The following is a 6000-nucleotide window of genomic DNA, read 5'->3' on the forward strand; positions in this document are numbered from 1 at the left end:
TCTATCTCGCCAGCCAGAAGCCTTGCCCTACCGGTTTCGTCATATATGACTCATCAGGGGTTTGTCCAGGCACGGCAGGGTAGACGCTAAAGAACCCTGCTTATGCAAATTTACTTCCTAGTGACGGCAATGTGTCATGTCTCAGGCTTGCTATCTGAACATAGCGCCATGCAACGCCTATGCAGGCTGCAGTGTTAATTCATCATGCAAGCAGTATATTACCGTACATTAAAATACAATAAAATACAAGCCTGCAGGCATATGTACAGTCTATTCAAACACTATGCAATGTCAATTAAAACAAAATAATAGTAAATTGAATTAATACCAGTCTACCACAATACCTATCTGATACAGGTAAATCCCTATTACTCATCTATGACCATATCATAATCACTGACCCCTTATAATAACACCTTCCTACTAATCTTATAATTTGTGACACATTACATCTATATATACATATATATACATATATATATATATATATATATATATATATATATATATATATATATATATAATTATGGTATATTATCATATTAACAGTTGTGATGGAACCATTATCTATTTGGGGACTGGCCGCCTAACCCCTCTTAAGGACCAGGCGTTTTTGCATGGGGGGCGTGCGTGTGGGGGGTCAGGCAGCTGGTTCCCCAGTGTGGCATGCTGGGCTTTTTGTCCCCCCTGTAGCCAGGTGCACCCCTGTAGCTGGCAGCCTTGACTCACCTTCCAGGCTCCAGCGATGAGCCGCACCGGACCCCTCTGCTCCGGCCAGCATCTCTGCTCCTACTGCCGCTCCGTTCCAGGTCGCGGCTTGATGACGTCATCAAGCCGGGACCCAGTGCTGACATCAGAGGGAGCAGAGATGCTGTCGCTGGAACGGCAGGGAGGTGAGTGATTACTCTTCTTTCCCCCTACTGCCGCAGCTGTTACTGGTGATCACTACGATCCGCCGGCGATCGTAGTGATCACGTGATCAGCAGCCATACGCAATGGTTGCTGATAACTGAGGATAGATGCCAGCTGTCATGTGACAGCTTAATCTCCCCTCTCGGATGCACACGATCGCGTCGGCAAGTGGTAGCGGCGGGCGTCGTAGATCCTACGTCGCATCAGGCTGGAACAGCCACAAGTGCAGCGTAGGATCTAATGCAGGCGGTCCGGAAAAGGTTAATGTGAGGGGAAAAGATAAAAAGGACAATAGTTCATGTATTTTCATGTATTTTCACTCTGGGACTCTTGAGACACTGCAATTGAGCAGAGACTATAAAACATTTAGGTCGCATTCACAGTGCCACATTGCGGAGCTGCGTTATAAAGTCTTATAACGCAGCTTACCGCACTGTAATGATAATTCTATGGGCCGTTCACAGTGTGACATTATCGGTGCCTTGAAAATGTTGCGCTGTGGAAACTCATTGCTTGCAGTGCGTTACCTCTTAACGCAGACACGTTGCGACTAGAGTTGGGCCGAACCTCCGATTTTAGGTTCGCGAACCTGGTTCGCGAACTTCCGCGGAAGGTTCGGTTCGCGTTAAAGTTCGCGAACCGCAATAGACTTCAATGGGGATGCGAACTTTAAAAAAAAAATAATTATGCTGGCCACAAAAGTGATGGAAAAGATGTTTCAAGGGGTCTAACACCTGGAGGGGGGCATGGCGGAGTGGGATACATGCCAAAAGTCCCGGGGAAAAATCTGGATTTGACGCAAAGCAGCGTTTTAAGGGCAGAAATCACATTGAATGCTAAATGACAGGCCTAAAGTGCTTTCAAACATCTTGCATGTGTATACATCAATCAGGTAGTGTAATTAAGGTACTGCTTCACACTGACACACCAAACTCACCGTGTAACGCACCGCAAACAGCTGTTTGTGTAGTGACGGCCGTGCTGGACTGGTGCGCACCATGGCGAGAGTGCAGGTTTTGGTGGCTTTACAGCCCATATGGTCGCCTGGCTGATGTAGCTGAATGACAGAACAGTGACTGTCCAGCTGATCAAATTTGGTCTGACCACAATGAGGCAACAACCTTATTATCGTGGGTGTGCCCCCCGAGACACTCATCTAGGCGCCGGTCATTGCTTCATTGTGATACGCAAGCCCCTTCACCACGGCAAGGTAATGATCACGAAGGGGAATGGGCGCATGTACATGCCTTTTCTTTTGTTGTTGCAGCTGCCCGCAGTGCAGCCAGAAAAATTAGGCAGTCATGTTCAAGCACCAGAAAAATTATTACAGCGGCCGCTGCTAGCAGCGGCCTAAAAAATTCAGCAATCCGCCTGGAGTCCCGGACCCTGTTGGTGGTGGCGGAGAAGGTAGTCAAGCGGCCTGCAGGCAGACATGCTGTGTGGAGGGACTGGGAGCAACTTAGTCTTCTTGGGGCAGGCCAGGCAGCCAATCACACGGCGTGCAGGCAGAGATGCTGTGAGTGCGGGGACTGACTTAGTCTTGGGGCGGGCAGCAGCCCTCCGGGATCCATGCCTCATTCATTTTGATAAAGGTGAGGTACTTAACACTCTTGTGACTTAGGCGACTTCTCTTCTCTGTGACAATGCCTCCAGCTGCGCTGAAGGTCCTTTCTGACAGGACGCTTGCGGCAGGGCAGGAGAGAAGTTGGATGGCAAATTGGGACAGCTCTGGCCACAGGTCAAGCCTGCGCACCCAGTAGTTCAAGGGTTCCTCATCGCTGTTCACAGCAGTGTCTACATCCACACTTAAGGCCAGGTAGTCGGCTACCTGCCGTTCCAGGCGTTGGTGGAGGGTGGATCCGGAAGGGCTACGGCGAGGCGTTGGACTAAAGAACGTCCGCATGTCCGACATCACCATGAGATCGCTGGAGCGTCCTGTCTTTGACTGCGTGGACACGGGAGGAGGATTAGTGGCAGTGGTACCTTGCTGGCGTTGTGCCGTCACATCACCCTTAAAGGCATTGTAAAGCATAGTTGACAGCTGATTCTGCATGTGCTGCATCCTTTCCACCTTCCGGTGAGTTGGTAACAGGTCCGCCACTTTGTGCCTGTACCGAGGGTCTAGTAGTGTGGCCACCCAGTACAGCTCATTCCCCTTGAGGTTTTTTATACGGGGGTCCCTCAACAGGCAGGACAGCATAAAAGACGACATCTGCACAAAGTCGGATCCAGTACCCTCCATCTCCTCTTGCTCTTCCTCAGTGACGTCAGGTAAGTCAACCTCCTCCCCCCAGCGGCGAACAATACCACGGGAAGGTTGAGCAGCACAAGCCCCTTGCGACGCCTGCTGCGGTTGTTCTCCTGCCGCTGTCCCCTCCTCCTCCTCCTCCCCCAAAGAAACACCTTGCTCATCATCCTCTGAGTCTGACTCTTCTTCTGCACACGACTTCTCTTCTTCCTCCTCCTTCCCCCTCTGTGCTGCCGCAGGTGTTGAGGAAACAGCTGGGTCTGATGAAAATTGGTCCCATGCCTGTTCCTGCCGTAACGGTTCCTGGTCACGCTCATTCACAGCTTCATGTGCCACTCTACGCACAGCACGCTCCAAGAAGTAAGCGTAGGGAATTAAGTCACTGATAGTGCCCTCACTGCGGCTCACCAGGTTGGTCACCTCCTCAAACGGCCGCATGAGCCTGCATGCATTTTCCATCAGTGTCCAGTTGTCGGGCCAGAACATCCCCATCTTCCCAGACTGTTTCATTCTACTGTAGTTGTAGAGGTAGTGGGTCACGGCTTTCTTCTGTTCTAGCAGGCGGGAGAACATGAGCAGGGTCGAGTTCCAGCGAGTCGGGCTATCGCAAATGAGGCGTCTCACCGGCATGTTGTTTTTGCGCTGAATTTCCGCAAAGCGTGCCATGGCTGTGTAAGACCGCCTCAAATGCCCACAGAACTTCCTGGCCTGCTTCAGGACATTCGCTAAGCCAGGGTACTTTGCCACACATCTTTGAATTACTAGATTCATGACATGTGCCATGCAGAGTATGTGTGTCAGCTTCCCCATATGCAAAGCGGCAAGCAGATTACTGCCGTTGTCGCACACCACGTTGCCTATCTCCAGGTGGTGCGGGGTCAGCCACTCATCCACCTGTTTCTTAAGAGCAGCCAGGAGAGCTGCTCCAGTGTGACTCTCCGCCCTGAGACAAGACATGTCTAAGATTGCGTGACACCGTCTTACCTGGCATGCAGCATAGGCCCTGCAGAGCTGGGGCTGTGTAGCTGGAGAGGAGAACTGCCACTCAGCCAAGGAGGAGGAGGACAGCGAAGAGCATGTAGCAGGAGGAGAGGAGGTGGCAGGAGGCCTGCCTGCAAGCCGTGGAGGTGTCACAATTTGGTCCGCTGCGCCCTGCTTGCCATCGTTCACCACCAGGTTCACCCAATGGGCTGTGTAGGTAATGTAGCGGCCCTGCCCGTGCTTGGCAGACCAGGCATCCGTGGTCAGGTGTACCCTTGACCCAACGCTCTTCGCAAGAGATGACACCACTTGCCTCTCAACTTCACGGTGCAGTTGGGGTATGGCCTTTCTCGAAAAATAACTGCGGCCTGGCATCTTCCACTGCGGTGTTCCGATGGCCACAAATTTACGGAAGGCCTCAGAGTCCACCAGCCGGTATGGTAACAGCTGCCGAGCTAACAGTTCCGCCACGCCAGCTGTCAGACGCCGGGCAAGGGGGTGACTGGCCGAAATTGGCTTCTTCCGCTCAAACATTTCCTTCACGGACACCTGACTGCTGCTGTGGGCAGAGGAGCAGTAACCGCTCAAGGGCAGAGGCGGAGTGGAGGAGGGTGCCTGTGAAGGTGGAAGGGAGAAAGCGGCAGAAGCAGATAATGCACCTGATGGAGGAGGAAGAGGAGAAGGAGGGTGGCTTTGCTTTTGTGTGCTGCTGCTGCTTTTGCTCAGGTGGCCATCCCATTGCTGTTTGTGCCTTTTCTTCAGGTGCCTTCGTAAGGCACTTGTCCCTACGTGAGTGTTGGCCTTTCCACGGCTCAATTTTTGTTGGCAGAGCGAACAGATGGCTTTGGTCCTATCTGAGGCACACACATTAAAAAATTTCCACACCGCTGAGCCACCCTGGGATGTGGGCACTATGGGGACCTCAGCAGCTGATGCTGAAGGGCAAGTTGGCTGGCTGTACATAGGTGGCGATACATGGTGCCCGACTCTGCCACCAGCTGTTTCTGACGAAGAGCTGCCCCAGCTTCTTTCAGCAACTTCTCTCCTCCTACTACTCTCTGACTCCCCCTCTGAACTGTCCCCCTCTTCATCTCCTCTATTGGGAACATACAGAGGATCCCTATTACCGTCATCATCGTAGTCATCCTGCCCAGCTTCACTTGCCTCAGACAAATCCAAACTTGCACCATCAGTAGGTCCTTCATCCTCCTGACACGTTACATCCATAGTGTTGCCGCGTAACTCAGACATATGAGCTGGTGAAAATTCATCTGGCTGTAACAACAATGGCTGTGCATCAGTGATTTCACCACTAAATAATTCTTGCGAAGTGTCAAATGCAGCGGAAGTGGTGCTAGTAGTAGCGCTGGTGGCTGAGCAAGATGAGGTGTTCTATGTCGCTAAATACTCAACCACGTCCTGACAATCTTGGGAGGTGATGGGACGTGCCTTCTTCCGAGCACTGTACTGTGGGCCAGGTCCACACGAAATTACATTTACACGACCTCGCGCAGACCTGCCGGGTGGCCTTCCTCTGGCTCTGGCACTACCTCTTCCTCTACCTGTTTTGTCCATATCGGGTATGCACGGAGTAGTATATCACACTGCGTGCACTCACGTAGGTAGGTGGGTTCACTTAACTGCACAGGTATGCGCACTGATGCGGTGGGTTCACTGAACAGAACAGGTATACAGTGGCGGGTTCACAGAACAGGTATGCAGTGGCAGGTTCACTGAACAGGTATACAGTGGCGGGTCCACTGAACAGAACAGGTATGCAGTGGCGGGTTCACTAAACAGAACAGGTATACAGTGGCGGGTTCACTAAACAGAACAGGTATACAGTGGCGGGTTCACAG

The sequence above is a fragment of the Hyperolius riggenbachi genome, chromosome 4 (genome assembly GCF_040937935.1).
Source record: "Hyperolius riggenbachi isolate aHypRig1 chromosome 4, aHypRig1.pri, whole genome shotgun sequence".
NCBI classification, from domain to species: domain Eukaryota; kingdom Metazoa; phylum Chordata; class Amphibia; order Anura; family Hyperoliidae; genus Hyperolius; species Hyperolius riggenbachi.